Consider the following 26,162-nt stretch of genomic DNA (forward strand, 5'->3'; position numbering starts at 1 on the left):
TTCAAATTTGGTAGGTTACATCTAAACACCTTTGTGATGCTAAATTGCAAAGAATTTTGCCCAAAACATGAAACAGGAAGTTGTTGTAACTTCACTTAACATTGTCCAATCTGCCCCAAATTTCTCATGCTTGATAAGAGTCCAGGTCTGAGCACATCTACATGTCAATATTGAGTCATGGTCAAAGCGCCACCTACTGACAACAGGAAGTGAGCCTTATGTGAAAGACATCATCTGATTTACAAGAATTTTACATTGTGTGGTCTACACATGATATATGCAACATGACGTATAATTAGTGGGTGTTCTCTAGAGCCACGTAGTGAACATAGGATGTGATAGTTATCTCCTACATGCAATGTCCAATATTCATGGAAATATATATCTCTGTCAGTTGCCCTCTGGAAAATATATTGCTGTATTAATATTTCACTTATGTAGTATTGCCTACGGGCAACAGGAGGTGAGGCCTAAATGACACAGTTCATCAAATGTATTCAAATGCCCGTTCATCGCTGCTTGTAGTTTTAATTTTTCAAATACAAGCCCTTGAATATGCAAAGGCATGTTCAGAGGCAATGACGGAGGTGAACAACGATGGTGATGATGTTCATGAGGATGCACTAAAGATGACAAAGATGATGAAAAAGGATGATTATGATGATGATGATGATGATAAAGGTGTACTAAAGATGACGATGATGGGGATGAAAGTGACAATGATTGTAATAAAGGGGGCTGCATGAACGTGATGATGATGAGGATGCACTAAAGATGATGAGGATGATGAGGAGGATGAGGTTAATGATGACAGTGATGATGAAGATGAAGGTCACAAAGACGATGAAGATAATGCCAATGACGATGATGCAGATGATGATGACGAGGATTATGACGATGACAATAATATTATACTAAAGATGATAAAAATGATGATGATGATGAAAAAGAATGACAATGGTGATGATGATGGCGATGCTGAAGATATGGATGAGGATGCTGATGGCACCTGCAGCAGTGTAATGAAGACGTTGTGGTGCAAAAAGCAGCTGAGAGAATCCTCCAGTTAATGATCCCAGACATGTAAATCTATTCATGAGCTCTTAATGTGAAGAGCTAATGTGACTGTTTTCATCTGAGTGTGGAGCCGCCGCTCTGACAGGCTGACGGAGCCAGCAGACGGCTGAAGTGGGAGTTCAGTGATTGGACTTTTTTTTTCTGTGTGTATGACTAAAGACTACCAGGGACATGTTAAGTGCTCTTTGACTGGCCATCCACTGTTAACCCACACTGTTACAACACTGTTCATCACATCCTGCTCACTGCTAACGCCTTCAAAAGTCTGACAGAGAGTGGGGGAAGAAAGAAAGAGGGAGAGAAAACATTGAGCTTTTGTGCATAAGACAAAGCTTCAGTGATCACAGCATTATTCGCCACATGAATTGCAAGTATCTGGACAGGATGGTGCGAAAACTTTTACTTCGCCCTCTTACTACTTTTCGTGTCATGTTCTTTGTTACATGCTCTTATTGTACTTTTTCTTTTTTACAGTAAAACTAAGGTTAGTAGCTGCCGTGAGGTGGGGGGGGTGTGGTAATCAGGGGCAGAGCTAGACTCTCAGCACAGAGGGGGCGTTCAAATGTTTCAAACCGAGGACAGCATGCAGGGCTCTACGTGCATCTATAGGCAAACGGTTCAGCACCACCACCGATAGACAACAACAGGCCAGGTGCACTGTCTCAGTACCATGTCTTTCTTACATGGGAATAAAATAAACATAAAAGAGACACAGCGGTCTACAACACTAATCAAACATAACTTAGTTGGTCTGCATCACCACAGACAATGACACACACAGGTGCTGAGATGTGGTAAACATGGAGTTAAACAAAAGATTAATCTAACATTCTGAATGATTTCTACATAACCAAAATTCAAGTTAATAATATCCTCCATAGAACAAAATAATCTGAACAGGTTGTACATATCACAGTCCCTTTTTAAAACTTCATCCTCCTCTCCTTCATGGTGGCAAACCTGCCAACCACTTTGCCTTTGTCAATGTTTACATGCCGCTCAACACACAGCAAAGTGAGACTGGATAGTCTGGCCTCATTGATGCATGAACGCAAATAGCCCTTCATTCACCATGAACATAAAAGTTTTCAGCCAACTTAGTCTTATACTTTGAATCACTGCTTCGGTCTTCACTTCCTGTGGAGTCAAGGGAAATACAAACGGTGCCACTCTGCCATTGTGGTTGGAGGGGGAATTCCATCCATTGTGATAAAGACTACCAGAGAATGAATAGAAAAAGTTAAGATCTACTATTCCTGCTGTGCTGCCCAGTTGGGTCATGCGCTACATCCCCAGCGGGGCTCCTACTGAACGTGGGCCCTGGCGCGGTCACCCTGTGCCCCTGCAGTCGCTCCACTCATGGTGGTAATGGTTCATTCTAAATGTCATATTTGATATATACGTTCTTTTGAATTCAAAATAAAAACAACAACAAAGGGGGACTGACAAGATATTTTAACGAGACTTTTAGAGGCTGAGTTTTAAAACACTCTGGAGAGCTATGTTGTTCAGCAGGTCGGTTTTTTTTGGACATAAGGAAAAAAGACGGACTCTGAGGTGAAGCAGTTTGGTAAACAAATGCAGAAGTGAGATGCAGAAGATGTAATTTATCTGAGCGTAGCCGTTTCTCTTATCTGCTGTGTGGACAGGCAGAGAGAGGCAAGCGCGACATCAGCTCTGAGTTTATCACAGCAGCTCAGTGCTGTTCATCAGGCCTGTTTACACACAACATCAATAATCTTACAGCAGGAACTATGCGTGTTGTATGTAGAAGATACTTTGAATGTGTGTGTGTGTGTTGTTATGAGGTTGGTGTGATGTATCAACACATTCCAGGGGAACTAAAGTCAAGACACCTGGGCTATTCATTTACTGATAAAGACTACAAGACACAGTTGAAAGGTCCAGAAAAAGGCTAGTAAGTGGGCATTTGAGTCAACACTATTCTACTAGCTCACCATCCATCCAAACTTTCTTTCATATTGGTAATAAGCAGAAAAGACAAGTCAACCTTTTCTAAATAGAGAAGAAAAGCGATGCTGTGACCAAGCAATCAAGCTTTCCATGAACAAAACAACACACTAATATTTTCTAGGATTGATTTCTCTGCACTCTAATCACCAATTTAACAAGCATAAGACACTTTTTGTTCACACACTGCTCAGTACTTTTACATCACTGTTTTGTTTTGTTTTTTCATTTTTCTTGTCATCTCAAAATGCTAATAGGCCTCATTGTTGCTTGTTTTGACTCAGAGCTGTAGTTAGTAATGAAAACACTGCCGTCATGTCGTCTGTATTGTTTCTGTGTTTTCTTACATACAAAAGTTTGTTTGACGTAGGATCTCTGAAGTTTACTGCAATAATTCTTTGTACGTTTTGAGGTGCATGCATGTAATTTGATGCATTTAATAACAGAAGAATATTTTACATAAAAATGGACTCGATTCAGTGTGTAATTCAGTGTACTCTGTCATTTACTTCTCCTTCAAAGTCTCTATTGAGTGTCCTTATAACTTCCACACCAGGTGCTCAAGCTGTAAAGACTGATAATTACACCTTGAGGTGGACGGGCAGTCCACGCCTTTACTTGAAGAGTTTACCAACTTTTATGTAAACAGAGTCACGGCTCTTGTCAATCAGATGTAATTGTCTTTTTATCTGTCCAGTCAACCATAAGAGGGTACAGTAACAGGACGACTTCACTGGTCAATGACCAGTATTTATGTAAATTTCACCCTAAAAGAGCATCCTCCCTGATGAGCTGCAATGACTGCTGCATCAGGGACTGAGCTCTGAGTTTTGATTGTCAATAACATCATGGAGTGTTCACTGACAGAGAATGTGTCTGTAGAAGGAAATTATAAGCTCAGTTGATGAATTTGAAACATTTATATCAGGAAATTGGACCCATCGCTGGAGCTTAGACAGCTCAGGAGCAAAGTGGAGGCAGTTGATGTTGAGTTCAGGAACACAACACAGGGATAATAGATAAATACCTGACGTCTAGAAGCTAGCTTTAGCGAAACATTATCGTTTCTGTTTCAAAAACTTAACCATATGATTTAGAGTACTGGTTCTCAAAGTGGGGTCTGAGAACCCTCTGGGGTGCTTGATGGGGTTCCAGGTCCCCAGCAAAAAGGGGAATAATTTATTTTAACTATTATTCCATTTATAAGTAACACAGTGACTGGATGTGTGACTATTTTGGTCATGGGTTTCATAAACTTTCTGTAATAAAACATCTAAAAGCAAAAATCTTATCAGATGGGGGTCTGTGGTCTAATTTGTGTCAGTTTAGGTGTCTTTGATGTGAAAAGTTTGAGAACCAAAGATTTAGAGAAATAGGGCCAGTTAATCAGATTCTTTCATCATATTTGGGATGTGATGCTTGCTGTTGCTGACGTGTTATCCTGCAATTCCAATTATTTGCAAGGAAATGTATTTTTTGTGCTGCTTCCAGACGTCTGTTCTGTGTTTCAGGAACAATACTTTGCTGGTTAAGAGGCGAGTTCTAGATGACAGTTATAAGTTGAAATCTTTTGTAAAATATTCAGATACTGAGACTGAAAGTTCTTTCTTGACCTTGTGAATAATATAGTCAACAACATACTGTAATCTTGACTCATGGTCTAACTCTTAACTTTTTCCGGAGCTTTCAGCTGCATCTCAAGGTTTGTTTGTTTTTTTATCAGTGAATGGAGTTGTTGACTCAGTTGTCTCTCAACTATGTAAGTTCAATACAAAATTTTTTGGGTACCCTTTAATGATTGCTGTTCATCAGTTGTTGTATTATTGATATTGGCTATATCACAAGTTTTTTTTATTATTAGATGTATGATTTTCTGCATGCCATTATGCCAGGTCATGAGTCCAAATTTCCGCAGCACAAAACCACTTTGTCTGTTTGGCCACCAAAGATATATATTTTCTAATGAATATAATTCAATACGTTACTAATTCATTTGAAGAAAACATTTATTTTTTAACACACATTAAGTTATGTTATTCTAGATCCATGTTATTGTATATTTTTTTCTCTAAAAAAAACTATAAAGTAATCCTTTAGAGTAAAAATGATCAGATCCTCATGAAAAGTATGTGTGTAATAATAGAATGGAAGTATTACCAAGGACATAACCTTGGTGTCCTCGATGGTAGCTGTACGGCCTGGCAGCCTGTTTAACACAACAAAACTGGAAGTGAAATACAGGAAAAATGTGCAAAAAAAGTAAAATACAATTACATTTTCTTAATAAATTAATAATGACTACTGGTAAATCAAACTAATGGTTAAATGCAAATTAAAATAATTAAAATACAAACTCAGGATCAGGCCTCTTTATCGTTATTCATTACAAGTCTGCAGCAGTTACACACACATACACACATAAAGATAATTATGCCAGTTATAAACAAAAGTAGTGTTGAGCAGAAGAGGAGATGCTTGTCATTTTTCAACTGTGCCAATTACTAGTCTTGTATCTTCTCATCATACTCTTCAGGAGTTGTCAGGTTGTCAGGTGAGTGACACCTAAGGAGTGAGATATCTCACACCTCAGCACTGAGTGACTGCAGGGGCTGAACTCTTGACCCAACTAATGACTACTCACCAGACCAACTGTGCACTTGACAATTCAAAAGAGTAAAAAGAGAGCACTAATTGTTTAATTGATGTGCAAAGCGTTGTTGTTAACAGCTTGACGCCTCCAAGTCCTCACAGTCCTCCTGACACCACGTCTGTCAGTCAGTGAGTCTACGCCCTGGTGGCTATCTGCGCTCCCACATGTGTGTCTTGCAGCCTCGGGCCTCACGCTGTCAGATCGGCTTTCCACGGCAGACAGCACAAGGTGATCAGATGATAACCCTCAGCCGGGGCTGCCCCGCGGTCACTTGGCTGTCCACATTCATTCTCAGTCAGCCGTCGTCCTGTGCTCACCAGCCAATTTGGTAACTTTGCTGATTTACTGTCTTGCTGAGGGTCAAATATCAAAATCAGTTTCATCTCTGAGCATTCAGTACAGAGTCCACTTAATGTTTTAGGAAGACATATAGCTGATTATGTCCACTCCCTTAAAACTTACCCTGACCATAACCATGAAAACTACAGGCCAACCTCAACCATAACCAAAAAGCAGCTCTGCCATCAGACCTTCACTTCTGCAGGAGAACGTTCCATGAGAAATTATGTAACTTTAATAAAAACCAGTGCAGAATTGTGTTTCATTATTATGCATAAGCTATGTTGAGCAAGTTTCAAGTCTCTGTGAGTTGATTTTGATAGCGTAATAAAATGAAGTTAAACCAATGGCACCCGGAAGGCAGGAAAAACTCATTTAGAATTTCATCACCACTTGCATTAATCAGAAAATGGCTGTTGGTATGTAAGTTATAAGCACATAGTATTTACAAAACCACTGGAATGGTCCTTTATAGTAAATACAAAATTTATCAAATAACCATGTAGGAAATCATCTCTCATGTCCGCAAATGAAATGTGAGTCCCCATAATGTGACTGTGTGAATAGGTTTTACATACATACAATGCTTTTTTAAAAAAAAAAAAAAATCAGATAAAAACTGGCATTTAAGTAAACAATAATACTAAAGGCTAGGTAAAAAATACTGAAGATGGGTGGAATTACTTGTACTCCTATATAGGGCTGCAACAAACAACTGGTACTAAAAGGAAACCACTCTCATATGTGTCCAATAAATATAAAGCTGCAGCCACACTGCAAAAACAGCCCTACTGGAAAGAAGCCAAATCCTCTTAAATATGAACAAATTATCTTTTATCGAGCGAAAAAATCTGCCAGTGGGGTAGCCAATTTTGCTTGGCTAGAATTATTAAAACTAGCATAAATGTCTAGCCACTGAAAGACCATAATGGGCCTTAAAACTAGACATTAAATGCCAAAATTTAAGCAAGTTGTGCTTATTACAAGCAATGAAAACTCAGTTATTTAAGACAGACTTACTTAAAATTGTGTTTTCATGTCTTGATCGAGCTGACTTTAAGAATTTATACCTTAATCTAAGATCAATAATTAGCAAAAAAGAAAAAAAATAAAAGCTTAGAACGAGACACAATTTCTTCAAGAAAGTTGCCTACAAGCACCCCTAAAGCTCACAAATTAATATGTCCTATGTATAATTGGATATCTTATATCCATGCAAAAATCTTAAAAATGAAATCGTAAAAGCAACGATAAAACACACACCACTGTGAAACTGCAACTTATTTTTACATTACAGTTTATGTACAGATGAAACAAAAAAGATATGTGTTCATTTGTTAGTTTTAGAGGCACTGGTAGGCAGATTTTGTCATCTTTGGACACAGCCAGGCTAGCTATTTTCGCCTGTCCAGTCTTTATGCTAAGCTGAGCTAACAGTCTCCTGGCTGTGGATTCATATTTAAGGACAGGTATCAATCTTTTCATCTAACTTTCAGCAAGAAAGCAAACAGTATTTCCCAAAATATCAAACTATTCCATTAACTGCAATAAAAACTGAACCACCAACCATATTTCCATATTTAGGTCAAGTGATGACAACCGAACCATCTAAATGACAACTGAGCAGAATATATCTACTGAAGAAGACTATGATGCGATTAAAATTTCCGAAGAAATCTACTAAGTGGCCCTTGAGCTTAATTTTTTTCATTTTTTTTCAATGTGTTAATAATTTTAATAATACTTGTTAATAATAAATTAACACTTGTTTGTACAAAAATTTCATCGTTGGTTTTGGTGTCTTTGAGGGATTTGCTGATAATGATAAAACAACATATCCTACAAAGTAACATTACAGCTTGGTGGGAAGAAAGAAAGAAATAAGAACAGAATAACGAGGGGAGATGTGAAGAAGATAGTCACAACTGATTCAAATCACAAAGACAAAACTCTCAAACTGTGTCATTGTTACCATTACAGGTAATTGTTGCCCATCGTGCAGATATCGACACGGCTGTGAAGAGTACATCTCTGATCACCAGAGCCTGACACTCTCTCTCCCCTCATCCCTAAACAACACATGGGTTGAGAATGAACAGAGTCTCAACAGGCGAGTAGAGGACAAAATGTGAGCCATTCAAGACTCTTGATGGCAATCACTGGACGGCTCGGTCGGAAATTGGTGCTGCTTTTTAATGTGTCTCCATGTCAGAGAGAAAACGCTAAAGAGCACTGAAGAGCTTAACTTTCCCAACCCATCAACTCAAACTGAGCACAAATATACTCACTGATGTTCACATTCACAGAGAAGACCACTACACAAAGACACATAAGACTAAAATCTTGTAGGCCAACAAACGTCCCCAAGAGGCAGCACTGGTTATTACACCCCCAAGAAAAGAAACAAAAAGAAAAATCTAATAATGATGACAAAGGTCTTTAAGATAAAAACAGTACAAAGTGGAAAGCATAAAGAAAAGGAAATATAAAAACAAGGATAAAGATTTAATTCTGTCAGAGCCAGATGGCGAGGTCCTTGTCAGATAAATACAAACATTAAGGCATTTGAACAAATGACTAAAGCCCCAGTCATACATCTTTCTTAGCTTGGTCACTAACTGGACAGTAAATCCACACAGTATTCTGAAAATGGATTTGTCTGGAAACATTCCTCTTGGAGCAGTTTATACAACAGAGGAGGTTAAATAAAACTGGACGGTACAACACAGCTAATAGCCTTGGCTAAGATAGGTTCCTCCATTTTGGATGCTTTGGCTCTCTCTTCCCTCAAAGGTCAGCCCTGTCAAGATTGCTTGCCTGTTGGTCAATTACGCAAATTTGCAGGTCAAAGCTCACTAATGTTTAACACAACATGAAAAATGTGCGGATTGAGAACCAACTTCAACTTAAAAATGTAAGTGAACACACCTGAAATGCTGGTAATAATCTCTCACTGACCAGGAAACCTCTGTGATGGGTGGTTAATTATTCTTTGGTAGTGGTTAACTCTATTTGAAAGTTTTTAGTGGCCTTTACCAAGCACTATTTCCCATAAGCCCAAGACTGATGCAGTTAAATGTCACCACATGGAGGCCAAGTAGATGTTTTTTAGACAGCAGAGATTGCAGCTAGAAAGTTGATCACAGTCTATATTAACACAAGACTTGTTATCTCCACAGCTTGAAGAGAAACCTTTGAGATCTGAGTGTGTATTGTGGGATCTGTTTTCATGCTTCGTGACTCAAAGTGGACATTAGTGTCAGACTTGGTCTGTCTTGAATATGGAGATGAGAGGTGGGTTAAAAGGCTTTCATTAGTCTCTAACCCAGTGCTTTATAAATGCCTCACACTCATCATGCAACGGTTCAGTTGCCTTCGTAAGTTGCAGGGTTATTCCCATATTCATGGTGACGTAGAGGTCAGAGTTTGAATTATTGTCAAGGTGCCTTTGAATAGTTTTTATGGCGAGGACTGTGTCTGGTTAACTTTTAGTCTTCGGCTGGTCAGCAGTCATTGTGCTTTAAAGTCCAGCAGTCAGACAAAACAATCAAGGTCTGCTTACTAGCTTGTTATGGAGATTTACTGTAATTGCATGGTCTTCAGTGGATGGAGATGTTCAAATTTTCTGTTCTTCTGGGTGGACAAGAACTCCTTTAAGTGCTCAGAAAACTTGTTTAACGTCTATAGTTCCACAACAACTGAGCAAAATCCATCTGCTGATGAAAACAATGTGATATGGTGGAAAGCTCTAAAACAAGCTTGTAAGTGGACCTTGAGTTGAAGGATGTCCCAATCAAGTTTTTTTTCTTTATATTGTGTATCTGTTGATCTTAGTAAATCTGCATATTTTACCAATCTGAATTATTGAATAACAATAATCTGTGTTTCAGCTGGTTTATTTTAGCAGATACCAATACACTGAAATAGGCCCAAATCAGCCCATATACCAATCCTTAGGATTGGCATAGTTGAGATTGTTTTATCAATGAACTATAAAGGTCAACTTTTAAGACAACATAGTTAAAAAGTTGTCAAAAATGACAACAGAACAAACTTCATCTGCTGATGAAGACTGAAAGCTTGAGATCAAGATAGAAAGTGGATCTTGAGTTGAGATTATTTTGTTTAATAACCTGTAATTTTTTTGAAAGAACATATAAAGATAATTACAGTTAATTTTAACTTGAGGCCAAATTTTGTCTTTGTAAGCGATTTTGCATTAAAAATCATCACTGAGAATGCAAATTGCAAACAGCCAGAAAGCAACATCTTCCAGCCACCAACAACATGAGAAGGTGTTGCATACACTTCAAAATTTATTACATATAAATTACAGATAATTCAAACAAGAAAAAATGTAATTTTATTGGATTCATCATTCTGCGTGACTTTTAAAGCCGTCAGAATTGCCCTTCTCTGTAATATCTACGTAACAAGACAGCAACATTTCTAAATGTTCGGCTTCTAAATTTCCAAACTACCTGCTGTTTCCTGTGGATGGCACCATGCAGTGACAGTAGATGTGTGCCTTTGAGAAACGCTTGAGTCACCTAATTACCTAATCACTTCCAAGAACCGTCTATTGTATGTTTGCGCATCATTGAGGTTGGCAGAATGTCTACCTACATTCATTCACCTCCAGGAAAAACAATTAAAATGTTCCCATTCACAGTCACACGTGTCCATCTCACTGAATCAACTGAAAAGCTCTGAATCAAATGTCTCTCTGTTGGTGTGACTCATGACATTCACAATTCAGCAGACTTTCAATGGTCACGTCTGCTTTAAGTGCACTCTCAGTCAGGCAGGTGGCCAAGCACCTGTCAGCTCCTCTGTGTAACTCACCATCTGTTGTATGTTTTGAAAATGCATCAAAGTCACATAAACTTCTTCCATCATTTTGGTTTTTGTGTGCCATGGACAGGAGAACAAGTGTGTTTTCTCCCTAAACTTACAAAATGTTATCCCAGCCAGTGTATTCTGTGTCATTTCATGGCGTATTCTGATTGGTTTGTTGGTAGATGCGGATTGTAGTAGCAGTCACATTGTGAGAAGATTTTACCATATTTCTCTCACGATTGTTAACTTTCATCTTAGACAGCCTAGAATCACTCAGTGTAAAGGGGCCTTTAGGAGGACTCCTGGTGGTAAGGTAAGATTCTTTGTAAATACCATGTTTGCAAAGGGCAAAAACAACTTTTAAATCCCATATTTTCACATGACCACAAGAGGTCTGTTGTTAGAAAAACAGCATTGCTCATTTCTTCTCAAAATTAAAGTGAACTATGTTTATGTTTTTCTGACAAGGCTTAAAGTCTTGAGTCTAAAAATGACAAATATTATATTACAAATATACATGACACACACATTTCAAGCACCTCAGCTCCGCGTTTGCTCCTCAAGCGCCTCATTTCTGTCTCCATCTCTGTTAGTGGATTGTTTGCTCTCGCCCTGATTTCAGCAGACCAGAGGCTTGGGGGATCATTTGGAACTGAGCCTGTGGATTTAACACTGTGTGCCACAAGCCTCTTGCATGAGCGCCAACAGAGGTATTTTAGCAATTCAAATCTTCAACAGGGTGCAAATCAGTTCAGCAAGAAAAAGCTGCCCATCTGTGGATATACATATTATAGAGCTTTAGCTACAAAATCACCAGCTGTAGAGAACAAACTAATCCTTTTAGCAGAATCGCTCCTGTTTGCTGAAAAGAGACACCAGCCTTTGTCTCACTCAGGACAACATGAGGATACAGGAGGAAACAGTCCAACAGCAGAATGATTACAGTATGTCTGGGAGCAAGGTGAATCAATTTCTTTGAATCTTTCATAGGTGGTTACAATAACCTCTCTCTCTATCACCTTATGGTTTCACAAAGCGAGGAAGTGGGAGCTGTTAGAATTAATGCAACTAAAAAGGGATTATTTTGCCACCAACAGTCATAGTTGGGATATTAATACAGTGAACTCACTGTTATATACTGTAGCTATCTTAAATGGATACCCCTTGTGAGAAACAGGTTAAAAAAGAAAGGTCCAAATCAAAGCAGAAGAGGCTGAGGTATCCTGACTTTTAGTTCCTACTTCGGGTGTACCAGAATACAAATGCGTTATTCCGCAAAGCACAAATAGTGGGTTTTTTACAAATTTTTGTTTCATACAAATATTTTAAAAATTATCTGTTTCGAGAAGAAAAAAGGAAAAAAATGTCAAATACCAGTGTGCAGGTCGATTACATGGCTATCTCAGTCTCTCTCCTCTGCTATCCGTCTATCAGCAGATCTCAACGAGGGGAGTCACATCCACCTGCTACATGACACACATTTCCTTATTTGGACATCACTCCTCAGAGATATAGCTGAGCTACCGACATATGCGAAGTGCTCCCAAGGGACTCTCCATAACCTTTTGTTCCCCTTCTCCTTTCCACAAAGTTAGGTTGTAAAAATTAGGCAATAAACGAAAAGTGCAAAGCAATAATCATCTTTGAAGTTCTTCCCTACACGTTACATGGTGTGCTGTCTCTGTGTTATGGGTGTATAAAGAGGTAGAGGTCTGTCTGCAATGAGGTGATGAGTTAAGTTTTAGTTCAGTAGTCTGAGACTCCAGTTCGGGACCTGGTGTGGGGAGCTCCTTCTTAAGGTAGTTTATTCATGAACACTTATTGTAACACATTAATTTTCTAAAATTAAAAGCATAATAAAAACAAGAAAACAGGATTTTTAAGCCTCCTTCCACTTTTATTCAAATACAAATACAAATAATTTTGCTGCCTCAACAAAAACAGATACAAATACAAATACTGGGCTCTCTGCACATCCCTAGTTCCTACTATGACTCACACTGCCCAAAACACACTGCATCACATTTACTATGCTGCAAGTCAGTAGTGTCCTTCATTAGACTCTCCACACCCCCAGTTTGTAACACAGTTGATGTGAAGACTTTTAAACATTTGTATTGTTAAATTGATAGAAGTTCCCACCCGTCCTTTGGGAAAGGTCATTGCTTTGAAGGACACCAACTCCTGTCTCTCTGCTCTATACTGTCATACCTCCCCTGATTAGAGAGACTGTCCTCCCAAGGAAATGACAGGACCAGTCGTTTATGCAAGTGCCCCAAAATGACATTTACGCTCAAGTGACAGAAGCCCTCTAGTGGAATTATGATGGGAGCAAAGGAGGAAATCAAATGACGTTATTATAGAGCAGCAAACTCTGAAGTGGGGGGATGGGTCAACAGAGCACTGCACTGTGACACTGGAGATGGCTGTTTGTTTTCAGATTCCAAGGATTTCAGGAATGCATGGACTAACAATGCCTTTTGTCATTAGATTTAGCGGACTTGGAAATCAGAGGATGGGTAACTGAAGAGTCTGGGACTGCGGGATGCAGCGAAATTATTTTTCTGCTTTCTTTAATTCAAGAGAGAATGAAATGTAGTTATGTAGCGTTGGGTCACATTGCTTTGGAGATTGGCTGGCTAATACAAATATTACATTATCTTGAAAATACCAATGCTAACCAAACATGACTGGGAAATGTGCTGAAAATTAGATTCAAGAACTCGCCCCCAAAGTGGGTGGAGACCAGTGAAAACAATAGCAGAACCCATGATATTGACTAGTCATTAATAGGTCATTAAGTCCCTCTAGTGGAAAAGACCTAAAGTTAGCTGTTTTTATGGATTGGACTGTTTTGCCTTAATTTTAACTTGTGTGTTGGATTATCGTGTAAAGCTCAGCCTTGAAATGTCCAGGTACTTTTGAAAATAACCTGGAATGGTTTTGAAGGGAAGTTTACATTTGTTTTTAACCTGAGACCAAACTCTATCACTGTAAATATTACTGAGAATATGATACAAATTGGTAAAACTCAACCAAAACCAAAAAGCTAATTAAATTTAACAATCTTTTGATTTTAATATTGGCTGCTGCCTGACGTGTTTTGACATGTTGTTTTGAGTCTGAGTCACAAACTGAATCCATTATAACTGCTCTGAATCCAAGCTGACTACAGCTGCCGTCCTCCATGAGGAAGCCATGAAGCAACTGAAAAAATTGAAACGATAGTTTGAAATGAACAATGCAGCAGGTGTCGACCTTACACTCAAACTTCCAAATTCACGTTAGGCTGGCCCCTAGTTTCCTCACCAGTCTCCAAATTTGGAAAATGATGTCTGAACAATTCAGTAATATAAACTGAGATGAGAAGAGAATGTAAAACATGTACTGTATTTGCCTTATAGTGGGAGTTTGGGGCTCAACGTGTCTCTGTGTAAACTATAAAAGGTCTTGTATACAGTGTTTGGACAAGGCAGCATGTATGCTCTTTCATAATGTGGTTTCCATGCAGACAGCTTTTTAAAATCTTAAAATATGCTCTTTGGCCTTTGAGGAGTGGGCATGTAAATGCTCTGAAGTAAATGTTCTGACAAAGACGGAAAGTCATATGCTTTTAGTGGCCATGGTTACAGTGAATGGTGTGGCTCTGTCACTGAAACATGCAGACATTTTGTGAAATTTGGGTCATGTAGTTAGTCGATAATGGTCAGAATGGAGTGTGTCTGACAAACATGGGCCAAGTGGGAAAATGTAGGACAGTACATGTTAAGTGCATCCATTTAAGATCAGTTAGCCACTAGAGAGTAAGAAACATGGCCTCAGTAACACTTGTACATGTATTTAAGAGGACAGCATGAGGGAATATACTGTACATTTGGTCTTAATATTGGAGGAAAAACACTGAAGACAGAAGAAAGAAAAAAAAAGACTGCAGTGACAAACAGACATACAGTTATTGTAGGGCAAATAAATGTAGAAATAAAGATAAAAAGGCCAAACAAACACACTGCTGGTGTATAAAGCTAGTTATACAGTGTCTACAGGGTGCTGGTCTGTATAGTGTTTCACAGTTTCAGGCAGTGTAAAATGGGTTAGAATAAATAGTGTATGGAACGTACAATAAATTATATATAGAGGTGGTCATATGTAGAGCTGTTGTTCAATAATGTACAGGCATACACAGTACATGCAACATGCACAATAAGTAATGCTAAAGCAGTCAGTCAATTAATTGATCAGTCAGCTGACAGAAAATGAACTGCTGACCCTTGAGGCAGACAGACAGAGAGGAATAAAGGTACACTAGCAGCAACACAGTACTCGCAACAGATGATGCAAGAAAGAAAAAAATCAACTGTAAAAAAAAAACAATTTAATTCATTTATTTAGTATAATTCTGTTTTTATCTGTTAAAATCCTTTTAAACTAATTATTTCAGGGTTCTGGGGACTCCTGATGCATATTTGCCAATTCATTTTTTTTTTTTTTACATTTTTAATGATTAACTGATTAAGAGAAAATAAAACTATTCTGTTTTATTTTAATCTTTCTTTCTTTCTTTTTCCATATTTAACCTGGTAAAAAGTCTCACTGAGAGACCTGGTCAAAAGGGCAGCGTAAACTTTGTTACAATAATAAATACAAATAACATAAACGGACTAATACAATTGTTACACACACTACAACTGAGTGAACACAATATCCAGTTAATATGCAATACAAAATTATGGACAAAAGTCAGTTAAGATGTATATAATAAGAGCAAAAAAATTAAGAGCAAGCACATTGATCAAGAATACCATTTTCTTGATCCTTTAGAAATGACTTGAATTCCACAATAATCAGCTCTGACAGTTTCAGTTCCTCTTGTACATTGTTCCAGCAGGTGCATTAATAAAGAGCAGATTGCCATAATACTGTACCATATAATACAATAATCCAATAAAGGTAAAAATAAATAAAAATGTGGATATCAAGTATTTCCTGGCCTGGAGGGAGAAACAGGATTTATTGCTAATGAAGAAACTTAATTTCAGTTTCAGCTTGGAAACAAGGCTTTCAATGACAAGTTCTGATCACTAATAATACCTAAATACTTAGGCCTATATATTGAGACCATTTCAATTCCAACCCCTTGGGCAGTTGATTAAACATTAATTACCATTAACATTAATGATTAAACAGTCATTTGTTGCAGCCTTGCTGTGAGTCTGGCTGTGATTGCAGATTGTTCAGTGACTGAAAGTTATGAACAGGTGATCATACAGGACATACACTTGTTGCACAATATACATATATATATATATATATATATATATATATATATATAAAACTAAAATATTTACGTCTGAATGTAGTTGTATAATCTTGTTTTAAGACATCATGTTATGAAGCTGTTAATGAGCGCGATGGCAGCGGGGAGGAAACTTTGGGTGTGAGTGTTCTTCCTCATAATGATCTGTAGTGCGAGAGGTGAGAGGTCCCGTGTGTAACCGAGTCAAACCAGAGAGTGATGAGAGTGGAGAGAATGGACTCAGTGGCTGCCAGGACTGGATCCAGTAGAGGTATGTTGGACATTTGGTGCCCCAGGCAAGACCCACCACCACCACCACCACCTCACCCCCTCTGTCTGTGTATGTGTGTCTAATATGCAATTGTACTGAAGGGGGGAGGAGTGCCGGCACCACAGTAAGAGTGTTGTTGCCCAGAGTGTGGAGCAGTTTTTTTTGAAAGTCGAACAACCAGTGTTCTCTCATGCATCATCAGCAAAAATTTGGCTCTTCTGTCAATTTTGGGTTTTTTTTGTCACAAACAGCAGATGGGCCAGTTCCATGACTGAAACTACAGACAGAGCTGTAACTCAACACACACACTGAGTACTGCATATGTGTGCCAGGTCTGGCCGACTGATTTCCAAATTGTTTCAGAACTCAAGAGAAACCGCGGAGCTCCATGGTTTCTTAACTGTAGCTACTCTAATTGGCAGGCTAACTGCTAACATACTAGCCACCATGGTAGCACTGATCAGTCAGAGTAGCTCTGCAAGCTTCTTACTAGTATCTCTATCTGTACCTTGCCATTTACTACTTCCTGGCATTTTCATTCAATAAAGATTTTATATTAAAGAGGGAATAACAACTCTCCAAGCTAGCCAGAGGTGTAGCTAGAAACTGTATTTTGGGTTGTCAAATACATAAGTGAGTTTTTTCCCAGAAAAACGTACTTACGAAAAGTTAGAAGAAGAAAAAAAAACAAGCATAGACAAACTGAAAAACCAGCGACCATTTTACTTTGCAACGTGCTACATCACAAAGGCAATGACAGCAAAACACTACCTATCCAACATGGTCAACCAACAGAGCTTCAGTCTAGGGCTGAAAGACTGTACACAACAGTACAGACAAAAAGCATTTTTCAATAGCCTATCCAGCCTAAAATACAGTGTATTTGCACTAGCAAGACCGGCTGCACATCGGCTCTACAGTGCATGGCAGTTAATTAACAATTTTATTGCACAAAGTGGCAACTAAACATAAACCCAGACAGCAGAGAGGGTGTTAACTTAGAAATTGCACATGTAACATATCAATTGTGCATTCAGTCTACAGCCATTGTTGCTTCTGTACAGCTCACAAATAACCAAATCTGCATATTTTACTGAAAAAACATGTCCTTACGCTCTGTTATAACCAAGAAAGCTACACATGACACTTTGATGAGAAGCACCTTGATTTTCCATTCTTGACTGTGTGGGGAAATACATACAGATTTGGCTGTGAACGTGATTCATAAATTGCACATAAATCGGCGGGTGAGCCCGCATCAGGCTGACCGGGAGACAGTGCTACACTGCCAGGGAGCAAGCAGTCAAGCAAACCTCGTTGTGGGCTGATCTGGTGGACTCAATCGATGGAGACAGTGGCTTTTCTTCTTCTTCAACTTTTTTAAAATAACACATTAAAAAACTTTGTTTAGCCATTGTTATAGCGTTAATAGCTAGTTGGCTGAGGGCAGCTCAGGAAGGTCTGCGTGTCTGAGCCAGAGCAACTAATTATTGGCACATCCTGCCTGGACTTTGTTTTTGTTCTCTTGGTTTTCTGTTTCTCGTGTGTGGTCCTCCTGTGTTTATGTGCACCTCCTCTCACCTACCCTGCATCACCCTTGTTAGCCCAGCCCTACTCCTAGTGTCTTCCCCAGTTTATCAGCTCCCAGTCTGCCCGTGTGTTTCGTCACCTGTTGTCTGATTACTTTAGTTCCTGTTTTATTTTGAAGTATTTTCTCCTTGTGTCTTCTTAGCTTTACTTCCTGAGTTTTCCCACCTTTGTTGATTACCTCATGTGTTTCACCTGTGTCTCATTTCCCTCACCTGTGATCAGTTTGCAATCACACCCTGTCTATTTATAGTCCAGTTTTCAGTTCGGTTTTTGTCGAGTCATCTGCGTTTATTCTGTGTTTCTGGTTAGTGTTCCTGTGTCTCAGTGGCTCCAGTGACTATTGGTATGGTTTCATTAAAGATTCTGCATCGTATCCATCCATCCATCCAGCCAGCCTGCCTGCCTGCCGTCTCTTGTGTTTGGGTCCACCTGCTCCACTTGCCACCCTGACAAATTATGTCCCGGAGACTTCCTACAACTTGTTTCAACAGTTCCATTTTAATCAGATGAAAAAATTCAACACATACAACAAGTCAACAATAAATCAAGTTTATATTTAATTTTGTTACAAAATGTATTTTGATCAAACTTGGCTGGGTGGGCCAGTGCCGCCCAGAGCCATTACTTGCTTTTGTGCCTAAAGCTAATGAGCTTTGTAACTGGCAACTGCTTCCTAACAGTCAGTGAGAAAGCTTATTAACTGTCTTGGTAATAGGCCTTAAGAAAAGCCAAAAAATGTTTTGCTCAAGCTGGAACAGATTTGAGTTTGCTTTTCTCTGTTTGTGTCTTTTCACTGCATTCCTATGACTTCTTGCCATCATGGATTTCACACATTCAGAACTAAAGAGCATTTTCTCTGTGTGTACAGAGAAGACGTAGGCCGATAGAAAACACAGAGCTGCTGAGATTACAGTCAAATTATATTGCATGAAATGAACACTGAAACAGCTTCTGCCCCACTCTACTCACAGACTCTGGAGGGCTCCTGACCTTACTCTGCATTTCCTGCTTTAGGCTACTGCCTATGTAGCCTACAGTACGTCTATCTCCACTGACAGGATCAGTAGCTCCTGTAGAAGTTTGAATTTCTAAATGTTTACCTTACTTTATCCGTCTTAAGGTTAAGTAAGGTTTCTACAGTTGATAGTTGGAGAATTTTCAAACCACACACAGGCAGCAGCACCCAAATCAATTATTGAAAGTCTGTTCATCATCAGTCATGGATTAACTGTGTCAGTCACCTTTAACTAACCAAGGGATACAAATTTTGCTCATCACCCAAACCTCAGCTCAGACTCTCACTCAGTTTTGAATCTAAACTATTAAGTGTTAATGGTGTAGACCTTAAACCAAGAGTCACCTGGAGCACTTTGTTGGACACTTGGCATTAGAACTACATTTTGTGCATAGTAACATAACTCTGAATGTTCTATATCCAGTCAGGCATGTGTTTGGACTTAACAGTGGCTGTTGCCATGGCTGGCAACAAGAATAGTAAAATCAGTTGTCATTGATCTTGAGTCACTCTGAGATGGATATGGTCAATTAGAGAAAGAAGAAGAGAACTGGATCAATTACCAGGGTGCAAAAGAAATATTTGACTTCTCATTAACTGAGTAGTGACAAATGATTGTTTTTCAAGAAGAGAAGAGATAGACACATTGACTTTAGTTGAACAAGTCAAGTTTTCCTTTCCCATTGAAATGAATCTGAATGAGGATTCTCCCAAACATGTTTACATGATAGCTCAATAAAGGGATCGTTTAAGGTGTGTTGTTCACATGCTCCCCATTCAGTCACTGTAATGAGAAAGTAAGGCTCTGTCTAAGGGCACTTTTTAGTCTGGTTGAATCAGATTGGTTAGTTTTAACCCTGGCTGCGATTTTTTTGGGCCGGTCTGAACACAGTAATCGCACTAAGGTGTAGACCAAAACCATATCGAGATCCTTTAGAAGAGGTGGTCTCAGTCTGGTCCCAAACGAACCCTGGAGCGAAAATGAATATATACATATTCTTTATATATTTTATTGTGTGAAGCACTACAAATGGTTGTATATTCCAGCTGTGTGTCATGCCTCTTTTATACATCATGGGTGCCGAAAAGACTTCTGCAAAGGATACACCTGTGTATCCTCGCTCATAGCTCCTCCGGCAAGCCTCCTCTCTCCTCCAGATGCATTTTATGAATAGAGACATCCTTGAACATGACACACTGAGATCGATTTCCAGGTCACGGGCAGGAGGACGGAGGAGAGAGGAGACGAGGAGGCACGAAATACAGAAATGAGAAGAACCCATTGTGTTTGACCAGACGACCTCCTTCAACACCCTCTTCCTGTGTTTATATTCTTGCTCTTGCCTCAGACACATCTGACCAATGAGCAGAGTGAATGTTCTCACATGGCTTGTAGTGATGCATTTTGGTTTGCTTGGATTTTTTTCTGTGTGAAAATGAACCAAACCTAGGGGAAAATGCTCCAAGTTTACCAACTCATCCACTGATTGAGACCAGAGCAATCAAACTAAAATTCCCTAATAGAATCAACTACAATTAAACTTTTAAAACATAGATGAAGATACATGGTGCACTTGTAATCATTATTGACATACTGCTGTGCATTCTACTGAAGAAACTGGTTCAGTAGTCCTCTAGTTGTTAACAGCTGCCAAATCTCATGGATTTTGGTCACATATATCATGATGTGTTCACCATCATCGCATCAAGTCTGTGCGGGGGGCTGTGCGGCCAGGAGATTAAACACACTACAAGACAGGACTAAAGACCTCACCTGCATTTATTGGCTTCATTGTTTGAGCCAATGTGTGACATATTCACATCAAACAATGATCCTCACATCATAGGTGTTTTTTTTCTTAGTTGGATGATTTTATTTAGGACAACTGAGGGAAGCAACAAAGGGAGGTGTCAGGTGAAACCAAATCAAAGAAATCGATATAACAAAAGAAGCTTCCTATCGTTATATAATTTTGGCAACTACTTGGCTGGCTTACCAAAGAATATGAGTTAAAACAAAACCTGAGTTCCTCAATCTCAAAATGAGTAAACAACAAGACCGGTATTATTATTATTGAAGTTAACAACAAAATTCTAGATCCTGGTTTCTGAGTCTTGGAGACACCAACACCTCCATTCCAGTTAGATCTCCTTTATTAAGAGAGTTAAGCTATTTAGTTATCTAGTTAGTTCTGTGCCTTTTCTTTGTGTCAAGGTCAGTTAGTTATTTGCTTATCTACTCTGGCAGTATTTTTTGTTGTTTTACAATTACAATTTACAATTTCATTTAGCAGATGTTTTAAACCAAAGCGATGTATATCTGAGACTGATACAACACAAACAGGGATCTAGTCAGGAGACAACAACACAAGTAAGTGCCATAAAGCTTAAGTTTGAGTCCGATAGGACATAGGTGCCAACAGGTGGTGCACCGAGGCAATGCATAGTGCATATATTGCCTAGAAGCAGATTTTTTAAAATTTAATTTTAATTTTTCAAAATGTTTGTTGTTGATTACACCAAAGACAAGAAGTATAAAGTCAGCGACTACACATGCTGTGTTCTCTACGCTTGTGTCCAGTTAAACAACATTACACAGCACTCCTGGTGAAGGCCATAAGAGATTAACACCAACCTTTGCCAATCAAATCTGCAGAATATAAATATTATTTAGTTAATTAACTAAATAACCTTACGATAACAATAAATTAAAACAAATAGTACACATATGTATGTGTATTTGGGGAAAAAATGTATAATTTTTGATACATACTGTAGGTAGACTGGCTGTTCTAATATTATTAAAATTATTATTATTTTAATATCATCACATCCATATTACAAATTTTCAAATTTACAGGGAATGAACTGAGTCTGCGAGTCTGCATGTGCAGGAAATTCTGGACATTTAAATTCAACCAGGATGACAAGATTACAATCATATTTAAAGAGCAGCATCCAAGTAACCACTGTCAGACTGATGATTGGCCAGATATGATCTATAAGAATTTATGAATGAATAAATTTCACTACAGCCTCATTTGTTAAAAACTTAAATGAGAGGAGATAACATCCTCATAAAATGTAGGACCATGAAGACAGAACAGGATGCTTCTTATTGTAGAAAAGAGACAGCGGGTGGAAGATTGAATCTCCTTGACAATCATGGTGGTAACGGGGCTGCTGATGAGAGAGCTTGATATTGGCATAAAAGACAAAATTAAAGAAGCACAAAGGTAATTAAAGAGCGGCATCCAACAACCTACTGGTACATGAGTTCATCGATCAGATATGAAGATGTATTAAATTTGTAAATGTGAGGCCAGAAATGTATGAATGGACATCAAAATGAGAAGATATGGTAGAAAAAAAAAATCAGTAGGAGATTAATATTTTTGTTGCTAAAATAGATTATTTTCAAAGTTATTTCTGTCTTCTTTCACTTTTTTTCAAGACAGTGAAAAAGTAATGAAAGTAGGAAGAGATGGAGACAGGAGTGCAGAGAAATGCAAAGATATAGACACTCAGAGCAAACAGCTGCTGGTGTATATCTTTCCACCTTCTAGTAAGGACTTTTGGTTCACATTTGGTTCAGCCCATCAAAAGGCTGTGTGATTATTTCGTGTGAGTGTCAGCCTGTGAATGAGCCTTGTGTGAAACTCAGGGTGAAACTCAGGCAAGTGTGAGCGACTTCTATCCAGCGAAGGTAACACCACCTCCAGCGAGATGACTCACACTGATAATTTCCCAGTGTTTGTCCACAAGCTCACACCAAGGAACCTCTGATGATTTATGACTGGTTTTTAAACACGCTGTCCTACTGTTGTCTGCTCAACATGATGATGATGATTCTCATTACCCTCTGCTTTTAAATCTCTGTGCTTAGTTGTCCCCATTGAGACCCTACACTGACTGCTAATTATCTGTCATCACCGATGACAATACCTGCCACTTGATCACTGACAAGAAGTCTCAATCTGAACTGACAAATAAACGTGTGCAGTTATTATGTTCCAACAAGCACATTTCTTCATCAATATAAAATTCTGTCTTTCTATAATCAATAATAGTCACGTTGAGATATTTCACAGGATAAGTGAAAAGTTTGACCTGCTGGTGGTGCTAAAAAAGTCAGGGGCTCACCAAAATGAGTAGGATTCATCCTCTGGTTACCATGGATATCTGTACCAAGTTTAGTGGAAATGCATCCAGTAGTTGAAATATTTGGTAACACTTTGCTTTAAGCCCCCATATTATACAGTTTTATGACATTTAAGGACATTCTGTGCATGTTTATTAATGTACAGTATTTGTTAACTATTATAACTTCTCATATTCAGATATATTTTGTATTATTATTGCTGTGTTTTACTATATTATCATTCATTATACATCAGCATCCACTTATAGGCGTCCACAGGAGGAGCTACAGTTGTTGACAACTATATTAATCAACACTTATATCTGCTTACAATAATTTTAGTGTGTTATGAATCTTGACCAAACTGAGTGAATGAGTGGACAGTCCCAAAATAAATGCAACAATCTACTATCATTTGATTTACATTTATCACAGATTGGAGACTCGGAAGAATAAAATTTATGTAACATGACCTTAGAGTAATGAAAACTTTAAACTGCATTAACCTGTGCCTGCTGTTTATTGGACAACTATGAATACAGGAAAGTGTAGTTCTCCATATTTTATCAGGCAACACATCATAATTTCTCTTCCCCAAGTCTTCTTGATACAGTTGACAGATACAGAATCCCTAAAAAAGAAATTAACCAATTTGGTAATAAGCTTCTTTCTCTCTGGGGAAAGAGAACTCAACTCCAAAATACTGTGTTTCTTACATGTGGACTCAAAATGAGGGATGCTTTCCCTCACAAAATGTCTGAGTTGCATGTGACAGAAAAAAGGCAGAGAAGAAAGGCAGATTGTACTTTAAACAGAAGCAAACTTGTTGTCTTTTATGTGCTGAAGCCCTTTTCCACCGCATGTCTGGCATTTGGTTGGTGCATCCAACCATCTCTGCTGACTTTGTGGCTCTATAATAACATCACACCACTTCCTTCTTTGCTCCAGATGGCCACTAGAGGGTTTTGGCACTTGAACATAAATATATGTTATTTTTTGGCCATTTGCTTAAATGACTGGTGCTCTTGTTTTTCTAGGAAGGACGGTCTTCTTTGGAGTGCTGTATGTTTGGGTCAGTGCTTTGAGTGATATTGTATTTCTATTCGAGGTACTTGACTTCTATGTGACCATTCTGGTAAAAATAAAATGAAAACAGTTAAAAGAAAGTTGTGATGCTGCCTTTTTGTTGCAACAGCAACAAAGCAACCTGTCATCTGAGGTTGAGTTTGTTGCTTAAGGATATATTACTGCAGTAAACATATTATCTATATATTATTTCTACCACCAAATACAATACACACATGTCTGACTGACAGAAACAGAAAATGGGATGATAATAACATGAAGTGGTTTCTTAGCACATGCTGTAAGACATTCAGCCATAAAGTGCACTACATTTAACATTCAGCCTCCTTGTGTGTTCACACCGCATGGCGTTTCGCTAAGACACCTACCGGGGACATCACCTCTCTGAGAATAAACATGGAAGATGGGCTCATTTGATAGAAGAGAGTTATCAGGACACACATCGCCCACACAGCCACTGATAGCTGCAATCAGCAGGAGAAGGAAGAAGGGGACTCGAGAGGGCAGCTTGTCGGCTCTGATAAGGCCTTCTGTATCACCTCTGATTGAGTTGGAATACTTAGAAGATGCACTGTAATGATAGTCATCTTGGCTAGTGCCAGTCCGGGTGTGTTGTCTGAGGATCTCTGCAATTTAGTATTCATGTGCGTGTGTGGAAGAGCGAAGGAGTGAGGAGAGAAAGTGAGGATGTGAGAGTGTTTTGTGCAAGTCAAGAACTCGTGCTGGAAAATGTAAACACGACATAGCCGATCACTCTCCATCAAGAAATCAGTCTCATGTCACCTTGGATGATATGTGGATGCAACATAAAATCTTGTGGGAAAAGAGATGCAACACATTTACATCACATTGCGGACTTTCCCCCGAGGTTGCTATTGAGAGTGATTTACAGAGACTCCATCAATGCAGTAAACATATTGCTCATGGTGTTTTGGTTCCCACGTTCTGTATGTGATGTTGGAATGAATGCCTCAGCTGTGCTTCAAAAGCCCAAAGTGGACAGGATTTATTTCTCCAGGGCAGTTGGGGAACTTATAAATTTAACTGATCAGTGCTTTTAATCCCAATCAGAGCACATATTTGTATTATTTTCTTCCTGAAACAATAAGTCGATTAATCATTTAGTTGATCATCAGAGAATTAATCTGCAACAATTTTGTCCTTAGACCTGAGGGGAACTGTAATCAAGTGATAACTGTGTACTCATCACTGCCATTTGATTCATTAATATAAAAATATTGACTAGTGCAGCTTTTATACTCGCCTCCCCTGTAATACAAATTACCTCATAACTGAGCAAAATAATTTGTTTTTCTAAAATTTACTGCCCAAATGTGAAGGTTTATGCCCAGGCATGACTGAAATGTACAGTAACGGGTCTCCATGCTGAGTGGCAATATAAACCTCATGAATTTTCTTGAAGAGGGATGAAGAGTGTGAAAATACAATACACTAGACGCACTACAATAGATCTAGCTCATGATTGGTGTTCCAGTTTATTTCAAAGGTGTTGGAGGTGTTGAACTGGGAAAACCATTTCTTTATGGAGCTGGCTTTGTGCACGGGGACATTCTCATGTTGAAACAGGAAGGAGCTTTCGCCAAATTCTGACAGAAAGTTGGTAGCACACTATTGTCTGAAATATCACTACATCCTGAATCATTAAGATTTTCCACAAACAATCCCACGTGTGTCCACATACTTTTGGCCAAATAGTGTAGGTCTTAAGCATAAATGTATTGCTTTTTCCTTAAGAGACTGAGCAATTTTTATCTATTTTGAGTGCCACTATTTTCCGGGGCCTTATTTCCATGTCTGTTGATGGGAGTGGATGGCTGGTGCTTTTTGACTCGCAGCATGTCGCTGGTTTCCCAGAAAGCTCATTGGCAT

The 26,162-nt window shown here is 38.6% G+C and overlaps 1 protein-coding gene across 2 annotated transcripts in view; it reads right to left on the bottom strand.

Moving 5' to 3' along the window:
- Nucleotides 1-26,162, bottom strand: part of LOC122967977 (inverted formin-2) — an 82,728-nt gene that overhangs the window by 8,425 nt on the left and 48,141 nt on the right. The window lies entirely within an intron of this gene.

Source organism: Thunnus albacares, chromosome 18, assembly GCF_914725855.1.
Source record: "Thunnus albacares chromosome 18, fThuAlb1.1, whole genome shotgun sequence".
Taxonomy (NCBI): Eukaryota; Metazoa; Chordata; class Actinopteri; order Scombriformes; family Scombridae; genus Thunnus; species Thunnus albacares.